The 25639-nt window shown below is 44.3% G+C and overlaps 1 long non-coding RNA gene across 1 annotated transcript in view; it reads right to left on the bottom strand.

Annotated features, from left to right (window-relative positions):
- Positions 1-25639, bottom strand: part of LOC138680501 (uncharacterized) — a 70466-nt gene that overhangs the window by 25497 nt on the left and 19330 nt on the right. The window contains exon 2 of the long non-coding RNA XR_011321621.1: positions 646-795. This is a non-coding gene — a long non-coding RNA (uncharacterized lncRNA). The remainder of the gene's footprint in view (positions 1-645; positions 796-25639) is intronic.

Genomic DNA, 25639 nt, shown 5'->3' on the forward strand with positions numbered 1-25639 from the left:
AGGCTCTGTCCTGGCCCCAGTGTTACAAGTGGGGTACCACGAGGCTCTGTCCCGGCCCCAGTGTTTCAAGTGGGGACCACGAGGCTCTGTCCTGGCCCCAGTGTTTCAAGTGGGGACCACGAGGCTCTGTCCTGGCCCCAGTGTTTCAAGTGGGGACCACAAGGCTCTGTCCTGGTAGCACTGTTACAAGTGGGGACCAAAAGGCTCTGTCCAGGCCAGCCAGTTTGTTCACTTGCAAAATAGAGAATGAAAAAATATATAAGTAGATTACGTAATCAAACAAGAGTTGATCTTATCACCATTATTCTCCTTTACCTGTGAATACTGAATGAAGGACACTTTTTAACTATAAAAATAGGTTTTATGCCTTTAAATGAAGAGACAGATATTTAGCCGAGACATCTAAAGAACCAGAGACTTGTTACAGGACCTCACTTAAGACATCATGGCTCAATCACGAGGGACACAGATTATACAGTTAACAGGATGCCAGCTTATGGGACCACAACCCCGGCTGGAAGAATACAGATCTGCTCCATTGACCATCGCAAATCCATGGAGATGTTCGGAGAAGCCAGGTTGTGACCCTCCGGTCACCTGGTCTTGAACCTGAATGGACTGTCATCTTCCTACACTTGTCCTTACCTCTTCTCTGTGCGTGCCACAGGTGGGGTTGTCGGCCCTGGAAGCTCTGAAGTCACACCTGTCATTATCCCGGTGAGTCAGTGGAAGGGTGAGATCCTGTAATGTTCACCATCTTGGGTATTTGCTGGGACTGTTCTACATGTTATCTGCCTGAAGACACAAAAGAGAATAGTAAAACCAAAAACACTCAGTTTGAAAAAATGTTGCAGTAATCCGCAAGTGCTAGTAAAAGATGTAAAAAACAGGGTATTTGGTTGATACGTTTTTTTCAAAAAATGTATACTAAGCTGCTCTACCAATCTTCACGGTATACCCTTATCAGAGCAGTCCTAACTAATGTATGCAATCCCTATCTGATGTATTTAAAAACCTGATCATCTGTATATAACCTGTGTGAACAGGGTTAAGAGAGGAAAAATCCATGTGTGCATACAGGGTAGAACAGCTTTTGTGCAGATAGCCCAAGAGGAGTGGTGGAACTCCCCAGTCTTGTAGACACAAGAGAACAATTATGGAAACAGGAACACATGGGCTACTTGCACAGTGAACAAGTCTGTATGATCATGTTCACACACCACCAAGAAACCTGAAGACACAAAAGAGAATAGTAAAACCAAAAACACTCAGTTTGAAAAAATGTTGCAGTAATCCGCAAGTGCTAGTAAAAGATGTAAAAAACAGGGTATTTGGTTGATACGTTTTTTGCAAAAAATGTATACTAAGCTGCTCTACCAATCTCCACGTTTCTTGGTGGTGTGTGAACATGATCATACAGACTTGTTCACTGTGCAAGTAGCCCATGTGTTCCTGTTTCCATGTTATCTGCCTGGTTTGTGCTTCAATAAAGTATTGGCGCACTGTGTTACCCTCACCCTGTGTGGTCTGAGTAGCGTTATACCCACAGTAAAAGGAGAGCAGGCGTTCGGTGGGATGAGCCCTGGTCCATGCGGTTTCAGCTAGCAGACCAGGGTGCTTGCTGACCCTCCCATGTCTCCACAGGGATCATATAAGGAAATCATATAAGGGGATCGTATAAGCGGATAACAAAAGGGGGTCACATAAGGAGACCATATAAGAAGATTGTATAAGGATATAATATTGCGGGATCAAATGTGGGAGGATTATATATGGGAGCATATAGGAGAATCAGATGGGCAGTAACATAGGAAAGAGCAGGATTTGGAGAGCTGGTAACATAGTAACATAGTAACATAGTTAGTAAGGCCGAAAAAAGACATTTGTCCATCCAGTTCAGCCTATATTCCATCATAATAAATCCCCAGATCTACGTCCTTCTACAGAACCTAATAATTGTATGATACAATATTGTTCTGCTCCAGGAAGACATCCAGGCCTCTCTTGAACCCCTCGACTGAGTTCGCCATCACCACCTCCTCAGGCAAGCAATTCCAGATTCTCACTGCCCTAACAGTAAAGAATCCTCTTCTATGTTGGTGGAAAAACCTTCTCTCCTCCAGACGCAAAGAATGCCCCCTTGTGCCCGTCACCTTCCTTGGTATAAACAGATCCTCAGCGAGATATTTGTATTGTCCCCTTATATACTTATACATGGTTATTAGATCGCCCCTCAGTCGTCTTTTTTCTAGACTAAATAATCCTAATTTCGCTAATCTATCTGGGTATTGTAGATCTCCCATCCCCTTTATTAATTTTGTTGCCCTCCTTTGTACTCTCTCTAGTTCCATTATATCCTTCCTGAGCACCGGTGCCCAAAACTGGACACAGTACTCCATGTGCGGTCTAACTAGGGATTTGTACAGAGGCAGTATAATGCTCTCATCATGTGTATCCAGACCTCTTTTAATGCACCCCATGATCCTGTTTGCCTTGGCAGCTGCTGCCTGGCACTGGCTGCTCCAGGTAAGTTTATCATTAACTAGGATCCCCAAGTCCTTCTCCCTGTCAGATTTACCCAGTGGTTTCCCGTTCAGTGTGTAATGGTGATATTGATTCCTTCTTCCCATGTGTATAACCTTACATTTATCATTGTTAAACCTCATCTGCCACCTTTCAGCCCAAGTTTCCAACTTATCCAGATCCATCTGTAGCAGAATACTATCTTCTCTTGTATTAACTGCTTTACATAGTTTTGTATCATCTGCAAATATCGATATTTTACTGTGTAAACCTTCTACCAGATCATTAATGAATATGTTGAAGAGAACAGGTCCCAATACCGACCCCTGCGGTCCCCACTGGTCACAGCGACCCAGTTAGCGACTATACCATTTATAACCACCCTCTGCTTTCTATCACTAAGCCAGTTACTAACCCATTTACACACATTTTCCCCCAGACCAAGCATTCTCATTTTGTGTACCAACCTCTTGTGCGGCACGGTATCAAACGCTTTGGAAAAATCGAGATCTACCACGTCCAATGACTCACCATGGTCCAGTCTATAGCTTACCTCTTCATAAAAACTGATTAGATTGGTTTGACAGGAGCGATTTCTCATAAACCCATGCTGATATGGAGTTAAACAGTTATTCTCATTGAGATAATCCAGAATAACATCCCTCAGAAACCCTTCAAATATTTTACCAACAATAGAGGTTAGACTTACTGGCCTATAATTTCCAGGTTCACTTTTAGAGCCCTTTTTGAATATTGGCACCACATTTGCTATGCGCCAATCCTGCGGAACAGACCCTGTCGCTATAGAGTCTCTAAAAATAAGAAATAATGGTTTATCTATTACATTACTTAGTTCTCTTAGTACTCGTGGGTGTATGCCATCCGGACCCGGAGATTTATCTATTTTAATCTTATTTAGCCGGTTTCGCACCTCTTCTTGGGTTAGATTGGTGACCCTTAATATAGGGTTTTCATTGTTTCTTGGGATTTCACCTAGCATTTCATTTTCCACCGTGAATACCGTGAAGAAGAAGAAGGTGTTTAATATGTTAGCTTTTTCCTCGTCATCTACAACCATTCTTTCCTCACTATTTTTTAAGGGGCCTACATTTTCAGTTTTTATTCTTTTACTATTGATATAGTTGAAGAACAGTTTGGGATTAGTTTTACTCTCCTTAGCAATGTGCTTCTCTGTTTCCTTTTTGGCAGCTTTAATTAGTTTTTTAGATAAAGTATTTTTCTCCCTATAGTTTTTTAGAGCTTCAATGGTGCCATCCTGCTTTAGTAGTGCAAATGCTTTCTTTTTACTGTTAATTGCCTGTCTTACTTCTTTGTTTAGCCACATTGGGTTTTTCCTATTTCTAGTCCTTTTATTCCCACAAGGTATAAACCGCTTACACTGCCTATTTAGGATGTTCTTAAACATTTCCCATTTATTATCTGTATTCTTATTTCTGAGGATATTGTCCCAGTCTACCAGATTAAGGGCATCTCTAAGCTGGTCAAACTTTGCCTTCCTAAAGTTCAATGTTTTTGTGACTCCCTGACAAGTCCCCCTAGTGAAAGACAGGTGAAACTGCACAATATTGTGGTCGCTATTTCCTAAATGCCCGACCACCTGCAGATTTGTTATTCTGTCAGGTCTATTAGATAGTATTAGGTCTAAAAGTGCTGCTCCTCTGGTTGGATTCTGCACCAATTGTGAAAGATAATTTTTCTTGGTTATTAGCAGAAACCTGTTGCCTTTATGGGTTTCACAGGTTTCTGTTTCCCAGTTAATATCCGGGTAGTTAAAGTCCCCCATAACCAGGACCTCAACTGGTAAGCTATACTGGGTGCGAGGTGCAGGAGGGGGTTGAGCCCTTCTGTCCTGTATCTGGGTCTATGGACTCGGCTTTCTGGCGATGCTACGTGTCTCTGGTTGCGTCCACACAGGATAAGAGCAACAAGATGGGTATTGTGTCTCCGGCTGCCGCAGACATGAATGCACTAGGAACGGAGAAGGAGACAAAGCGGCTTCTCAGCAGAATGACCCCTTTATATCACTGCCAGATTACCCCTATTCTGCACCGCAGACATGGCACAGAGAATGAAGGTAGTGGTACTGAGCCTGGGGCATGTATGATCAGAGGGTCAACGACATCCGTGCACCAGACCAAGCCTAACCCTGTGCTAGCCACTAACAACGGCACAGTACATTAGCAGATAACCAGTGCACAGTACCACTCCTCCTGTATACAGTATATACTCTGCACAGTACCACTCCTCCTGAATATATACACTGCACAGTACCACTCCTCCTGTATATATATATACACTGCACAGTACCACTCCTCCTGTATATATACACTGCACAGTACCGCTCCTCCTATATATATACACTGCACAGTACCACTCCTCCTGTATACAGTATATACTCTGCACAGTACCACTCCTCCTGTATATATACACTGCACAGTACCGCTCCTCCTGTATATATACACTGCACAGTACCACTCCTCCTGTATATATACTCTGCACAGTACCACTCCTCCTGTATATATACACTGCACAGCACCACTCCTCCTGTATATATACACTGCACAGTACCACTCCTCCTGTATATATACACTGCACAGTACCACTCCTCCTGTATATATACACTGCACAGCACCACTCCTCCTGTATATATACACTGCACAGTACCACTCCTCCTGTATATATACACTGCACAGTACCACTCCTCCTGTATATATACACTGCACAGTACCACTCCTCCTGTATATATACACTGCACAGTACCACTCCTCCTGTATATATACACTGCACAGTACCACTCCTCCTGTATATATACACTGCACAGTACCACTCCTCCTGTATATATACACTGCACAGTACCACTCCTCCTGTATATATACACTGCACAGTACCACTCCTCCTGTCCTGTATATATACACTGCACAGCACCACTCCTCCTGTATATATACACTGCACAGCACCACTCCTCCTGTATATATACACTGCACAGTACCACTCCTCCTGTATATATACACTGCACAGCACCACTCCTCCTGTATATATACACTGCACAGTACCACTCCTCCTGTATATATACACTGCACAGTACCACTCCTCCTGTATATATACACTGCACAGTACCACTCCTCCTGTATATATACACTGCACAGTACCACTCCTCCTGTATATATACACTGCACAGTACCACTCCTCCTGTCCTGTATATATACACTGCACAGTACCACTCCTCCTGTATATATATACACTGCACAGCACCACTCCTCCTGTATATATACACTGCACAGCACCACTCCTCCTGTATATATACACTGCACAGTACCACTCCTCCTGTATATATACACTGCACAGCACCACTCCTCCTGTATATATACACTGCACAGTACCACTCCTCCTGTATATATACACTGCACAGTACCACTCCTCCTGTCCTGTATATATACACTGCACAGTACCACTCCTCCTGTATATATACACTGCACAGCACCCTCCTCCTGTATATATACACTGCACAGCACCACTCCTCCTGTATATATACACTGCACAGCACCACTCCTCCTGTATATATACACTGCACAGTACCACTCCTCCTGTATATATACACTGCACAGCACCACTCCTCCTGTATATATACACTGCACAGTACCACTCCTCCTGTATATATACACTGCACAGTACCACTCCTCCTGTCCTGTATATATACACTGCACAGTACCACTCCTCCTGTATATATACACTGCACAGCACCCTCCTCCTGTATATATACACTGCACAGCACCACTCCTCCTGTATATATACACTGCACAGCACCACTCCTCCTGTATATATACACTGCACAGCACCACTCCTCCTGTATATATACACTGCACAGTACCGCTCCTCCTGAATATATACACTGCACAGTACCACTCCTCCTGTATACAGTATATACTCTGCACAGTACCACTCCTCCTGTATATATACACTGCACAGTACCACTCCTCCTGTATATATACACTGCACAGCACCACTCCTCCTGTATATATACACTGCACAGCACCACTCCTCCTGTATATATACACTGCACAGTACCGCTCCTCCTGAATATATACACTGCACAGTACCACTCCTCCTGTATACAGTATATACTCTGCACAGTACCACTCCTCCTGTATATATACACTGCACAGTACCACTCCTCCTGTATATATACACTGCACAGCACCACTCCTCCTGTATATATACACTGCACAGCACCACTCCTCCTGTATATATACACTGCACAGTACCACTCCTCCTGTATACAGTATATACTCTGCACAGCACCGCTCCTCCTGTCCTGTATATATACACTGCACAGTACCACTCCTCCTGAATATATACACTGCACAGTACCACTCCTCCTGTCCTCTATATATACACTGCACAGTACCACTCCTCCTCAATATATACACTGCACAGTACCACTCCTCCTGTATACAGTATATACTCTGCACAGTACCACTCCTCCTGAATATATACACTGCACAGTACCACTCCTCCTGTATACAGTATATACTCTGCACAGTACCACTCCTCCTGAATATATACACTGCACAGTACCACTCCTCCTGTCCTGTATATATACACTGCACAGTACCACTCCTCCTGTATATAAACACTGCACAGTACCACTCCTCCTGTATATATACACTGCGCAGTACCACTCCTCCTGTATATATACACTGCACAGTACCACTCCTCCTGTCCTGTATATATACACTGCACAGTACCACTCCTCCTGTATATATACACTGCACAGTACCACTTCTCCTGTATATATACACTGCGCAGTACCACTCCTCCTGTATATATACACTGCACAGTACCACTCCTCCTGTATATATACTCTGCACAGTACCACTCCTCCTGTATATATACACTGCACAGTACCACTCCTCCTGTATATATACACTGCACAGTACCACTCCTCCTGAATATATACACTGCACAGTACCACTCCTCCTGTATATATATACACTGCACAGTACCACTCTTCCTGTATATATACACTGCACAGTACCACTCCTCCTGTATATATACACTGCACAGTACCACTCCTCCTGTATATATACACTGCACAGTACCACTCCTCCTGAATATATACACTGCACAGTACCACTCCTCCTGTATATATACACTGCACAGTACCACTCCTCCTGTATATATACACTGCACAGTACCACTCCTCCTGAATATATACACTGCACAGTACCACTCCTCCTGTATATATACACTGCACAGTACCACTCCTCCTGTATATATACACTGCACAGTACCACTCCTCCTGTATATATACACTGCACAGTACCACTCCTCCTGTATATATACACTGCACAGTACCACTCCTCCTGTATATATACTGCACAGTACCACTCCTCCTGTATACAGTATATACTCTGCACAGTACCACTCCTCCTGTATATATATACTGCACAGTACCACTCCTCCTGTCCTGTATATATACACTGCACAGTACCACTCCTCCTGTATATATACACTGCACAGTACCACTCCTCCTGTATATATATACTGCACAGTACCACTCCTCCTGTCCTGTATATATACACTGCACAGTACCACTCCTCCTGTATATATACACTGCACAGTACCGCTCCTCCTGTATATATACACTGCACAGTACCACTCCTCCTGTATATATACACTGCACAGTACCACTCCTCCTGTCCTGTACATATACACTGCACAGTACCACTCCTCCTGTATATAAACACTGCACAGTACCGCTCCTCCTGTATATATACACTGCACAGTACCGCTCCTCCTGTATATATACCCTGCACAGTACCGCTCCTCCTGTATATATACCCTGCACAGTACCACTCCTCCTGTATATATACACTGCACAGTACCACTCCTCCTGTCCTGTATATATACACTGCACAGTACCGCTCCTCCTGTATATATACACTGCACAGTACCTCTCCTCCTGTATATATACACTGCACAGTGCCACTCCTCCTGCATATATACACTGCACAGTACCACTCCTCCTGTATATATACACTGCACAGTACCACTCCTCCTGTATATATACACTGCACAGTACCACTCCTCCTGTATATATACACTGCACAGTACCACTCCTCCTGTCCTGTATATATACACTGCACAGTACCACTCCTCCTGTATATATACACTGCACAGTACCACTCCTCCTGTATATATACACTGCACAGTACCACTCCTCCTGTCCTGTATATATACACTGCACAGTACCACTCCTCCTGTATATATACACTGCACAGCACCACTCCTCCTGTCCTGTATATATACACTGCACAGTACCGCTCCTCCTGTATATATACACTGCACAGTACCACTCCTCCTGTATATATACACTGCACAGTACCACTCCTCCTGTATATAAACACTGCACAGTACCGCTCCTCCTGTATATATACACTGCACAGTACCACTCCTCCTGTATATATACACAGCACAGTACCACTCCTCCTGTATATATACACTGCACAGCACCGCTCCTCCTGTATATATACACTGCACAGTACCACTCCTCCTGTATATATACACTGCACAGTACCACCCCTCCTGTCCTGTATATATACACTGCACAGCACCACTCCTCATGTATATATACACTGCACAGTACCACTCCTCCTGTATATATACACTGCACAGTACCGCTCCTCCTGTATATATACCCTGCACAGTACCGCTCCTCCTGTATATATACACTGCACAGTACCGCTCCTCCTGTATATATACACTGCACAGTACCGCTCCTCCTGTATATATACCCTGCACAGTACCGCTCCTCCTGTATATATACCCTGCACAGTACCGCTCCTCCTGTATATATACCCTGCACAGTACCACTCCTCCTGTATATATACACTGCACAGTACCACCCCTCCTGTCCTGTATATATACACTGCACAGTACCACTCCTCCTGTATATATACACTGCACAGTACCACTCCTCCTGTATATATACACTGCACAGTACCACCCCTCCTGTCCTGTATATATACACTGCACAGTACCACTCCTCCTGTATATACACACTGCACAGTACCACTCCTCCTGTATATATACACTGCACAGTACCACTCCTCCTGTATATATACACTGCACAGTACCACTCCTCCTGTCCTGTATATATACACTGCACAGTACCACTCCTCCTGTATATATACACTGCACAGTACCACTCCTCCTGTATATATACTGCACAGTACCACTCCTCCTGTATATATACACTGCACAGTACCGCTCCTCCTGTATATATACCCTGCACAGTACCGCTCCTCCTGTATATATACACTGCACAGTACCGCTCCTCCTGTATATATACACTGCACAGTACCGCTCCTCCTGTATATATACCCTGCACAGTACCGCTCCTCCTGTATATATACCCTGCACAGTACCACTCCTCCTGTTTATATACACTGCACAGTACCACCCCTCCTGTCCTGTATATATACACTGCACAGTACCACTCCTCCTGTATATATACACTGCACAGTACCACTCCTCCTGTATATATACACTGCACAGTACCACTCCTCCTGTATATATACCCTGCACAGTACCACTCCTCCTGTATATATACACTGCACAGTACCGCTCCTCCTGTATATATACACTGCACAGTACCACTCCTCCTGTATATATACACTGTACAGTACCACTCCTCCTGTATATATACACTGCACAGTACCGCTCCTCCTGTATATATATACACTGCACAGTACCGCTCCTCCTGTATATATACTCTGCACAGTACCACTCCTCCTGTATATATATACACTGCACAGTACCACCCCTCCTGTATATATACACTGTACAGTACCACTCCTCCTGTATATATACACTGCACAGTACCACTCCTCCTGTATATATACTCTGCACAGTACCACTCCTCCTGTATATATATACACTGCACAGTACCACCCCTCCTGTATATATACACTGTACAGTACCACTCCTCCTGTATATATACACTGTACAGTACCACTCCTCCTGTATATATACACTGCACAGTACCGCTCCTCCTGTATATATACCCTGCACAGTACCGCTCCTCCTGTATATATACCCTGCACAGTACCACTCCTCCTGTATATATACACTGTACAGTACCACTCCTCCTGTATATATACACTGCACAGTACCACTCCTCCTGTATATATACCCTGCACAGTACCACTCCTCCTGTATATATACACTGTACAGTACCACTCCTCCTGTATATATACACTGCACAGTACCACTCCTCCTGTCCTGTATATATACACTGCACAGTACCACTCCTCCTGTATATATACACTGCACAGTACCACTCCTCCTGTATATATACTGCACAGTACCACTCCTCCTGTATATATACACTGCACAGTACCGCTCCTCCTGTATATATACCCTGCACAGTACCGCTCCTCCTGTATATATACACTGCACAGTACCGCTCCTCCTGTATATATACACTGCACAGTACCGCTCCTCCTGTATATATACCCTGCACAGTACCGCTCCTCCTGTATATATACCCTGCACAGTACCACTCCTCCTGTTTATATACACTGCACAGTACCACCCCTCCTGTCCTGTATATATACACTGCACAGTACCACTCCTCCTGTATATATACACTGCACAGTACCACTCCTCCTGTATATATACACTGCACAGTACCACTCCTCCTGTATATATACCCTGCACAGTACCACTCCTCCTGTATATATACACTGCACAGTACCGCTCCTCCTGTATATATACACTGCACAGTACCACTCCTCCTGTATATATACCCTGCACAGTACCACTCCTCCTGTATATATACACTGTACAGTACCACTCCTCCTGTATATATACACTGCACAGTACCACTCCTCCTGTCCTGTATATATACACTGCACAGTACCACTCCTCCTGTATATATACACTGCACAGTACCACTCCTCCTGTATATATACTGCACAGTACCACTCCTCCTGTATATATACACTGCACAGTACCGCTCCTCCTGTATATATACCCTGCACAGTACCGCTCCTCCTGTATATATACACTGCACAGTACCGCTCCTCCTGTATATATACACTGCACAGTACCGCTCCTCCTGTATATATACCCTGCACAGTACCGCTCCTCCTGTATATATACCCTGCACAGTACCACTCCTCCTGTTTATATACACTGCACAGTACCACCCCTCCTGTCCTGTATATATACACTGCACAGTACCACTCCTCCTGTATATATACACTGCACAGTACCACTCCTCCTGTATATATACACTGCACAGTACCACTCCTCCTGTATATATACCCTGCACAGTACCACTCCTCCTGTATATATACACTGCACAGTACCGCTCCTCCTGTATATATACACTGCACAGTACCACTCCTCCTGTATATATACACTGTACAGTACCACTCCTCCTGTATATATACACTGCACAGTACCGCTCCTCCTGTATATATATACACTGCACAGTACCGCTCCTCCTGTATATATACTCTGCACAGTACCACTCCTCCTGTATATATATACACTGCACAGTGCCACCCCTCCTGTATATATACACTGTACAGTACCACTCCTCCTGTATATATACACTGCACAGTACCACTCCTCCTGTATATATACTCTGCACAGTACCACTCCTCCTGTATATATATACACTGCACAGTACCACCCCTCCTGTATATATACACTGTACAGTACCACTCCTCCTGTATATATACACTGTACAGTACCACTCCTCCTGTATATATACACTGCACAGTACCGCTCCTCCTGTATATATACCCTGCACAGTACCGCTCCTCCTGTATATATACCCTGCACAGTACCACTCCTCCTGTATATATACACTGCACAGTACCACTCCTCCTGTATATATATACACTGCACAGTACCGCTCCTCCTGTATATATACTCTGCACAGTACCACTCCTCCTGTATATATATACACTGCACAGTACCACCCCTCCTGTATGTATACACTGTACAGTACCACTCCTCCTGTATATATACACTGCACAGTACCACTCCTCCTGTATATATACTCTGCACAGTACCACTCCTCCTGTATATATATACACTGCACAGTACCACCACTCCTGTATATATACACTGTACAGTACCACTCCTCCTGTATATATACACTGCACAGTACCGCTCCTCCTGTATATATACACTGCACAGTACCGCTCCTCCTGTATATATACCCTGCACAGTACCGCTCCTCCTGTATATATACCCTGCACAGTACCACTCCTCCTGTATATATACACTGCACAGCACCACTCCTCCTGTATATATACACTGCACAGTACCACTCCTCCTGTATATATACACTGCACAGTACCGCTCCTCCTGTATATATACCCTGCACAGTACCGCTCCTCCTGTATATATACACTGCACAGTACCGCTCCTCCTGTATATATACACTGCACAGTACCGCTCCTCCTGTATATATACCCTGCACAGTACCGCTCCTCCTGTATATATACCCTGCACAGTACCGCTCCTCCTGTATATATACCCTGCACAGTACCACTCCTCCTGTATATATTCACTGCACAGTACCACCCCTCCTGTCCTGTATATATACACTGCACAGTACCACTCCTCCTGTATATATACACTGCACAGTACCACTCCTCCTGTATATATACACTGCACAGTACCACTCCTCCTGTATATATACCCTGCACAGTACCACTCCTCCTGTATATATACACTGCACAGTACCGCTCCTCCTGTATATATACACTGCACAGTACCACTCCTCCTGTATATATACACTGTACAGTACCACTCCTCCTGTATATATACACTGCACAGTACCACTCCTCCTGTATATATACTCTGCACAGTACCACTCCTCCTGTATATATACTCTGCACAGTACCACTCCTCCTGTATATATATACACTGCACAGTACCGCTCCTCCTGTATATATACTCTGCACAGTACCACTCCTCCTGTATATATATACACTGCACAGTACCACCCCTCCTGTATATATACACTGTACAGTACCACTCCTCCTGTATATATACACTGCACAGTACCACTCCTCCTGTATATATACTCTGCACAGTACCACTCCTCCTGTATATATATACACTGCACAGTACCACCCCTCCTGTATATATACACTGTACAGTACCACTCCTCCTGTATATATACACTGTACAGTACCACTCCTCCTGTATATATACACTGCACAGTACCACTCCTCCTGTATATATACTCTGCACAGTACCACTCCTCCTGTATATATATACACTGCACAGTACCACCCCTCCTGTATATATACACTGTACAGTACCACTCCTCCTGTATATATACTCTGCACAGTACCACTCCTCCTGTATATATATACACTGCACAGTACCACCCCTCCTGTATATATACACTGTACAGTACCACTCCTCCTGTATATATACTCTGCACAGTACCACTCCTCCTGTATATATATACACTGCACAGTACCACCCCTCCTGTATATATACACTGCACAGTACCACTCCTCCTGTATATATACTCTGCACAGTACCACTCCTCCTGTATATATACTCTGCACAGTACCACTCCTCCTGTATATATATACACTGCACAGTACCGCTCCTCCTGTATATATACTCTGCACAGTACCACTCCTCCTGTATATATATACACTGCACAGTACCACCCCTCCTGTATATATACACTGTACAGTACCACTCCTCCTGTATATATACACTGTACAGTACCACTCCTCCTGTATATATACACTGCACAGTACCACTCCTCCTGTATATATACTCTGCACAGTACCACTCCTCCTGTATATATATACACTGCACAGTACCACCCCTCCTGTATATATACACTGTACAGTACCACTCCTCCTGTATATATACACTGCACAGTACCACTCCTCCTGTATATATACACTGCACAGTACCACTCCTCCTGTATATATACACTGCACAGTACCACTCCTCCTGTATATATACACTGCACAGTACCACTCCTCCTGTATATATACACTGCACAGTACCACTCCTCCTGTATATATACACTGCACAGTACCACTCCTCCTGTATATATGCACTGCACAGTACCACTCCTCCTGTATATATACACTGCACAGTACCACTCCTCCTGTATATATACACTGCACAGTACCGCTCCTCCTGTATATATACCCTGCACAGTACCACTCCTCCTGTATATATACACTGCACAGTACCACTCCTCCTGTATATATACACTGCACAGTACCACTCCTCCTGTATATATACACTGCACAGTACCACCCCTCCTGTATATATACACTGTACAGTACCACTCCTCCTGTATATATACACTGCACAGTACCACTCCTCCTGTATATATACACTGCACAGTACCACTCCTCCTGTATATATACACTGCACAGTACCACTCCTCCTGTATATATACACTGCACAGTACCACTCCTCCTGTATATATACACTGCACAGTACCACTCCTCCTGTATATATACACTGCACAGTACCACTCCTCCTGTATATATACACTGCACAGTACCACTCCTCCTGTATATATGCACTGCACAGTACAGCTCCTCCTGTATATATACACTGCACAGTACCACTCCTCCGGTCCTGTATATATACACTGCACAGTACCACTCCTCCTGTCCTGTATATATACACTGCACAGTACCACTCCTCCTGTATATATACACTGCACAGTACCACTCCTCCTGTATATATACACTGCACAGTACCGCTCCTCCTGTATATATACACTGCACAGTACCACTCCTCCTGTATATATATACTGCACAGTACCGCTCCTCCTGTATATATACACTGCACAGTACCGCTCCTCCTGTATATATACACTGCACAGTACCACTCCTCCTGTATATATATACTGCACAGTACCGCTCCTCCTGTATATATACACTGCACAGTACCGCTCCTCCTGTATATATACACTGCACAGTACCGCTCCTCCTGTATATATACACTGCACAGTACCACTCCTCCTGTATATATATACACTGTACAGTACCACTCCTCCTGTATATATACACTGCACAGTACCACTCCTCCTGTATATATACACTGCACAGTACCACTCCTCCTGTATATATACACTGCACAGTACCGCTCCTCCTGTATATATACACTGCACAGTACCACTCCTCCTGTATATATATACACTGTACAGTACCACTCCTCCTGTATATATACACTGCACAGTACCACTCCTCCTGTATATATAAACTGCACAGTACCACTCCTCCTGTATATATACCCTGCACAGTACCACTCCTCCTGTATATATACACTGCACAGTACCGCTCCTCCTGTATATATACACTGCACAGTACCGCTCCTCCTGTATATATACACTGCACAGTACCGCTCCTCCTGTATATATACACTGCACAGTACCACTCCTCCTGTATATATACACTGCACAGTACCGCTCCTCCTGTATATATACACTGCACAGTACCACTCCTCCTGTATATATAAACTGCACAGTACCACTCCTCCTGTATATATACACTGCACAGTACCGCTCCTCCTGTATATATACACTGCACAGTACCGCTCCTCCTGTATATATACACTGCACAGTACCGCTCCTCCTGTATATATACACTGCACAGTACCACTCCTCCTGTATATATACACTGCACAGTACCGCTCCTCCTGTATATATACACTGCACAGTACCACTCCTCCTGTATATATACACTGCACAGTACCGCTCCTCCTGTATATATACACTGCACAGTACCACTCCTCCTGTATATATACACTGCACAGTACCGCTCCTCCTGTATATATACACTGCACAGTACCACTCCTCCTGTATATATACACTGCACAGTACCGCTCCTCCTGTATATATATACTGCACAGTACCACTCCTCCTGTATATATACACTGCACAGTACCACTCCTCCTGTATATATACACTGCACAGTACCACTCCTCCTGTATATATACACTGCACAGTACCACTCCTCCTGTATATATGCACTGCACAGTACAGCTCCTCCTGTATATATACACTGCACAGTACCGCTCCTCCTGTATATATACACTGCACAGTACCACTCCTCCGGTCCTGTATATATACACTGCACAGTACCACTCCTCCTGTCCTGTATATATACACTGCACAGTACCACTCCTCCTGTATATATACACTGCACAGTACCACTCCTCCTGTATATATACACTGCACAGTACCGCTCCTCCTGTATATATACACTGCACAGTACCACTCCTCCTGTATATATATATACTGCACAGTACCGCTCCTCCTGTAAATATACACTGCACAGTACCGCTCCTCCTGTATATATACACTGCACAGTACCACTCCTCCTGTATATATATACTGCACAGTACCGCTCCTCCTGTATATATACACTGCACAGTACCGCTCCTCCTGTATATATACACTGCACAGTACCGCTCCTCCTGTATATATACACTGCACAGTACCACTCCTCCTGTATATATACACTGCACAGTACCGCTCCTCCTGTATATATACACTGCACAGTACCACTCCTCCTGTATATATACACTGCACAGTACCGCTCCTCCTGTATATATACACTGCACAGTACCACTCCTCCTGTATATATACACTGCACAGTACCGCTCCTCCTGTATATATACACTGCACAGTACCACTCCTCCTGTATATATACACTGCACAGTACCGCTCCTCCTGTATATATACACTGCACAGTACCACTCCTCCTGTATATATACACTGCACAGTACCACTCCTCCTGTATATATACACTGCACAGTACCACTCCTCCTGTATATATACACTGCACAGTACCACTCCTCCTGTATATATGCACTGCACAGTACAGCTCCTCCTGTATATATACACTGCACAGTACCGCTCCTCCTGTATATATACACTGCACAGTACCACTCCTCCGGTCCTGTATATATACACTGCACAGTACCACTCCTCCTGTCCTGTATATATACACTGCACAGTACCACTCCTCCTGTATATATACACTGCACAGTACCACTCCTCCTGTATATATACACTGCACAGTACCGCTCCTCCTGTATATATACACTGCACAGTACCACTCCTCCTGTATATATATATACTGCACAGTACCGCTCCTCCTGTAAATATACACTGCACAGTACCGCTCCTCCTGTATATATACACTGCACAGTACCACTCCTCCTGTATATATATACTGCACAGTACCGCTCCTCCTGTATATATACACTGCACAGTACCACTCCTCCTGTAAATATAAACTGCACAGTACCACTCCTCCTGTATATATACTCTGCACAGTACCACTCCTCCTGTATATATACTCTGCACAGTACCACTCCTCCTGTATATATACACTGCACAGTACCACTCCTCCTGTATATATACACTGCACAGTACCGCTCCTCCTGTATATATACACTGCACAGTACCACTCCTCCTGTATATATATACTGCACAGTACCGCTCCTCCTGTAAATATACACTGCACAGTACCTCTCCTCCTGTATATATACACTGCACAGTACCACTCCTCCTGTATATATATACTGCACAGTACCGCTCCTCCTGTATATATACACTGCACAGTACCACTCCTCCTGTATATATACACTGCACAGTACCACTCCTCCTGTATATATACACTGCACAGTACCGCTCCTCCTGTATATATACACTGCACAGTACCACTCCTCCTGTCCTGTATATATACACTGCACAGTACCACTCCTCCTGTATATATACACTGCACAGTACCACTCCTCCTGTATATATACACTGCACAGTACCGCTCCTCCTGTATATATACACTGCACAGTACCACTCCTCCTGTATATATATACTGCACAGTACCGCTCCTCCTGTATATATACACTGCACAGTACCGCTCCTCCTGTATATATACACTGCACAGTACCACTCCTCCTGTATATATATACTGCACAGTACCGCTCCTCCTGTATATATACACTGCACAGTACCGCTCCTCCTGTATATATACACTGCACAGTACCGCTCCTCCTGTATATATACACTGCACAGTACCACTCCTCCTGTATATATATACACTGTACAGTACCACTCCTCCTGTATATATACACTGCACAGTACCACTCCTCCTGTATATATACACTGCACAGTACCACTCCTCCTGTATATATACACTGCACAGTACCGCTCCTCCTGTATATATACACTGCACAGTACCACTCCTCCTGTATATATATACACTGTACAGTACCACTCCTCCTGTATATATACACTGCACAGTACCACTCCTCCTGTATATATAAACTGCACAGTACCACTCCTCCTGTATATATACCCTGCACAGTACCACTCCTCCTGTATATATACACTGCACAGTACCGCTCCTCCTGTATATATACACTGCACAGTACCGCTCCTCCTGTATATATACACTGCACAGTACCGCTCCTCCTGTATATATACACTGCACAGTACCACTCCTCCTGTATATATACACTGCACAGTACCGCTCCTCCTGTATATATACACTGCACAGTACCACTCCTCCTGTATATATACACTGCACAGTACCACTCCTCCTGTATATATAAACTGCACAGTACCACTCCTCCTGTATATATACACTGCACAGTACCGCTCCTCCTGTATATATACACTGCACAGTACCGCTCCTCCTGTATATATACACTGCACAGTACCGCTCCTCCTGTATATATACACTGCACAGTACCACTCCTCCTGTATATATACACTGCACAGTACCGCTCCTCCTGTATATATACACTGCACAGTACCACTCCTCCTGTATATATACACTGCACAGTACCGCTCCTCCTGTATATATACACTGCACAGTACCACTCCTCCTGTATATATACACTGCACAGTACCGCTCCTCCTGTATATATACACTGCACAGTACCACTCCTCCTGTATATATACACTGCACAGTACCGCTCCTCCTGTATATATATACTGCACAGTACCACTCCTCCTGTATATATACACTGCACAGTACCACTCCTCCTGTATATATACACTGCACAGTACCACTCCTCCTGTATATATACACTGCACAGTACCACTCCTCCTGTATATATGCACTGCACAGTACAGCTCCTCCTGTATATATACACTGCACAGTACCGCTCCTCCTGTATATATACACTGCACAGTACCACTCCTCCGGTCCTGTATATATACACTGCACAGTACCACTCCTCCTGTCCTGTATATATACACTGCACAGTACCACTCCTCCTGTATATATACACTGCACAGTACCACTCCTCCTGTATATATACACTGCACAGTACCGCTCCTCCTGTATATATACACTGCACAGTACCACTCCTCCTGTATATATATATACTGCACAGTACCGCTCCTCCTGTAAATATACACTGCACAGTACCGCTCCTCCTGTATATATACACTGCACAGTACCACTCCTCCTGTATATATATACTGCACAGTACCGCTCCTCCTGTATATATACACTGCACAGTACCGCTCCTCCTGTATATATACACTGCACAGTACCGCTCCTCCTGTATATATACACTGCACAGTACCACTCCTCCTGTATATATACACTGCACAGTACCGCTCCTCCTGTATATATACACTGCACAGTACCACTCCTCCTGTATATATACACTGCACAGTACCGCTCCTCCTGTATATATACACTGCACAGTACCACTCCTCCTGTATATATACACTGCACAGTACCGCTCCTCCTGTATATATACACTGCACAGTACCACTCCTCCTGTATATATACACTGCACAGTACCGCTCCTCCTGTATATATACACTGCACAGTACCACTCCTCCTGTATATATACACTGCACAGTACCACTCCTCCTGTATATATACACTGCACAGTACCACTCCTCCTGTATATATACACTGCACAGTACCACTCCTCCTGTATATATGCACTGCACAGTACAGCTCCTCCTGTATATATACACTGCACAGTACCGCTCCTCCTGTATATATACACTGCACAGTACCACTCCTCCGGTCCTGTATATATACACTGCACAGTACCACTCCTCCTGTCCTGTATATATACACTGCACAGTACCACTCCTCCTGTATATATACACTGCACAGTACCACTCCTCCTGTATATATACACTGCACAGTACCGCTCCTCCTGTATATATACACTGCACAGTACCACTCCTCCTGTATATATATATACTGCACAGTACCGCTCCTCCTGTAAATATACACTGCACAGTACCGCTCCTCCTGTATATATACACTGCACAGTACCACTCCTCCTGTATATATATACTGCACAGTACCGCTCCTCCTGTATATATACACTGCACAGTACCACTCCTCCTGTAAATATAAACTGCACAGTACCACTCCTCCTGTATATATACTCTGCACAGTACCACTCCTCCTGTATATATACTCTGCACAGTACCACTCCTCCTGTATATATACACTGCACAGTACCACTCCTCCTGTATATATACACTGCACAGTACCGCTCCTCCTGTATATATACACTGCACAGTACCACTCCTCCTGTATATATATACTGCACAGTACCGCTCCTCCTGTAAATATACACTGCACAGTACCACTCCTCCTGTATATATACACTGCACAGTACCACTCCTCCTGTATATATACACTGCACAGTACCACTCCTCCTGTATATATATACTGCACAGTACCACTCCTCCTGTAAATATACACTGCACAGTACCGCTCCTCCTGTATATATACACTGCACAGTACCACTCCTCCTGTAAATATACACTGCACAGTACCGCTCCTCCTGTATATATACACTGCACAGTACCACTCCTCCTGTATATATATACTGCACAGTACCGCTCCTCCTGTATATATACACTGCACAGTACCACTCCTCCTGTATATATACTCTGCACAGTACCACTCCTCCTGTATATATACACTGCACAGTACCACTCCTCCTGTATATATACACTGCACAGTACCACTCCTCCTGTCCTGTATATACACACTGCACAGTACCACTCCTCCTGTATATATAAACTGCACGGTACCACTCCTCCTGTATATATACACTGCACAGTACCACTCCTCCTGTATATATACACTGCACAGTACCACTCCTCCTGTATATATACTCTGCACAGTACCACTCCTCCTGTATATATACACTGCACAGTACCCTCCTCCTGTATATATACACTGCACAGTACCACTCCTCCTGTATATATACTCTGCACAGTACCACTCCTCCTGTATATATACACTGCACAGTACCACTCCTCCTGTATATATACACTGCACAGTACCACTCCTCCTGTATATATACACTGCACAGTACCACTCCTCCTGTCCTGTATATACACACTGCACAGTACCACTCCTCCTGTATATATAAACTGCACGGTACCACTCCTCCTGTATATATACACTGCACAGTACCACTCCTCCTGTATATATACACTGCACAGTACCACTCCTCCTGTATATATACTCTGCACAGTACCACTCCTCCTGTATATATACACTGCACAGTACCCTCCTCCTGTATATATACACTGCACAGTACCACTCCTCCTGTATATATACTCTGCACAGTACCACTCCTCCTGTATATATACACTGCACAGTACCACTCCTCCTGTATATATACACTGCACAGTACCACTCCTCCTGTATATATACACTGCACAGTACCGCTCCTCCTGTATATATACACTGCACAGTACCACTCCTCCTGTATATATACTCTGCACAGTACCTCTCCTCCTGTATATATACACTGCACAGTACCGCTCCTCCTGTATATATACACTGCACAGTACCACTCCTCCTGTATATATACTCTGCACAGTACCACTCCTCCTGTATATATACACTGCACAGTACCACTCCTCCTGTATATATACACTGCACAGTACCACTCCTCCTGTATATATACTCTGCACAGTACCACTCCTCCTGTATATATACACTGCACAGTACCACTCCTCCTGTATATATACACTGCACAGTACCGCTCCTCCTGTATATATACACTGCACAGTACCACTCCTCCTGTATATATACTCTGCACAGTACCTCTCCTCCTGTATATATACACTGCACAGTACCGCTCCTCCTGTATATATACACTGCACAGTACTGCTCCTCCTGTATATATACACTGCACAGTACCACTCCTCCTGTATATATACACTACACAGTACCACTCCTCCTGTATATATACACTGCACAGTACCACTCCTCCTGTATATATACACTGCACAGTACCACTCCTCCTGTATATATACACTACACAGTACCACTCCTCCTGTATATATACACTACACAGTACCACTCCTCCTGTATATATACACTGCACAGTACTGCTCCTCCTGTATATATACACTACACAGTACCACTCCTCCTGTATATATACACTACACAGTACCACTCCTCCTGTATATATACACTGCACAGTACCACTCCTCCTGAATATATACACTGCACAGTACCACTCCTCCTGTATATATACACTACACAGTACCACTCCTCCTGTATATATACACTACACAGTACCACTCCTCCTGTATATATACACTACACAGTACCACTCCTCCTGTATATATATACTGCACAGTACCACTCCTCCTGTATATATATACTGCACAGTACCACTCCTCCTGTATATATACACTGCACAGTACCACTCCTCCTGTATATATACACTGCACAGTACCACTCCTCCTGTATATATACACTACACAGTACCACTCCTCCTGTATATATATACTGCACAGTACCACTCCTCCTGTATATATACACTGCACAGTACCACTCCTCCTGTATATATACACTGCACAGCACCACTCCTCCTGTATATATACACTGCACAGTACCACTCCTCCTGTATATATACACTGCACAGCACCACTCCTCCTGTATATATACACTGCACAGTACCACTCCTCCTGTATATATACACTGCACAGTACCACTCCTCCTGTCCTGTATATATACACTGCACAGTACCCTCCTCCTGTATATATACACTGCACAGTACTGCTCCTCCTGTATATATACACTGCACAGTACCGCTCCTCCTGTATATATACACTGCACAGTACCACTCCTCCTGTATATATACACTACACAGTACCACTCCTCCTGTATATATATACTGCACAGTACCACTCCTCCTGTATATATACACTGCACAGTACCACTCCTCCTGTATATATACACTGCACAGCACCACTCCTCCTGTATATATACACTGCACAGTACCACTCCTCCTGTATATATACACTGCACAGTACCACTCCTCCTGTCCTGTATATATACACTGCACAGTACCACTCCTCCTGTATATATAAACTGCACAGTACCACTCCTCCTGTATATATACACTGCACAGTACCACTCCTCCTGTATATATACACTGCACAGTACCACTCCTCCTGTCCTGTATATATACACTGCACAGTACCACTCCTCCTGTATATATACTCTGCACAGTACCACTCCTCCTGTATATATATACTGCACAGTACCACTCCTCCTGTATATATATACTGCACAGTACCACTCCTCCTGTATATATACACTGCACAGCACCACTCCTCCTGTGTATATACACTGCACAGTACCACTCCTCCTGTATATATATACTGCACAGTACCACTCCTCCTGTATATATATACTGCACAGTACCACTCCTCCTGTATATATACACTGCACAGCACCACTCCTCCTGTGTATATACACTGCACAGTACCACTCCTCCTGTATATATACACTGCACAGTACCACTCCTCCTGTCCTGTATATATACACTGCACAGTACCACTCCTCCTGTATATATACACTGCACAGTACCACTCCTCCTGTATATATACACTGCACAGTACCACTCCTCCTGTCCTGTATATATACACTGCACAGTACCACTCCTCCTGTATATATACTCTGCACAGTACCACTCCTCCTGTATATATACACTGCACAGTACCACTCCTCCTGTATATATATACTGCACAGTACCACTCCTCCTGTATATATATACTGCACAGTACCACTCCTCCTGTATATATACCCTGCACAGTACCACTCCTCCTGTATATATACACTGCACAGTACCACTCCTCCTGTATATATACACTGCACAGTACCACTCCTCCTGTATATATAAACTGCACAGTACCACTCCTCCTGTATATATACACTGCACAGTACCACTCCTCCTGTATATATACACTGCACAGTACCACTCCTCCTGTATATATACACTGCACAGTACCACTCCTCCTGTATATATACACTGCACAGTACCACTCCTCCTGTATATATACACTGCACAGTACCACTCCTCCTGTCCTGTATATATACACTGCACAGTACCACTCCTCCTGTATATACACTGCACAGTACCACTCCTCCTGTATATATACACTGCACAGTACCACTCCTCCTGTCCTGTATATATACACTGCACAGTACCACTCCTCCTGTATATACACTGCACAGTACCACTCCTCCTGTATATATACTCTGCACAGTACCACTCCTCCTGTATATATACACTGCACAGTACCACTCCTCCTGTATATATATACTGCACAGTACCACTCCTCCTGTATATATATACTGCACAGTACCACTCCTCCTGTATATATAAACTGCACAGTACCACTCCTCCTGTATATATACACTGCACAGTACCCCTCCTCCTGTATATATACACTGCACAGTACCACTCCTCCTGTATATATACTCTGCACAGTACCACTCCTCCTGTATATATACACTGCACAGTACCGCTCCTCCTGTATATATACACTGCACAGTACCACTCCTCCTGTATATATACACTGCACAGTACCACTCCTCCTGTATATATACACTGCACAGTACCGCTCCTCCTGTATATATACACTGCACAGTACCACTCCTCCTGTATATATAAACTGCACAGTACCACTCCTCCTGTATATAAACTCTGCACAGTACCACTCCTCCTGTATATATACACTGCACAGTACCACTCCTCC

The sequence above is a fragment of the Ranitomeya imitator genome, chromosome 5 (genome assembly GCF_032444005.1).
Source record: "Ranitomeya imitator isolate aRanImi1 chromosome 5, aRanImi1.pri, whole genome shotgun sequence".
NCBI lineage: Eukaryota > Metazoa > Chordata > Amphibia > Anura > Dendrobatidae > Ranitomeya > Ranitomeya imitator.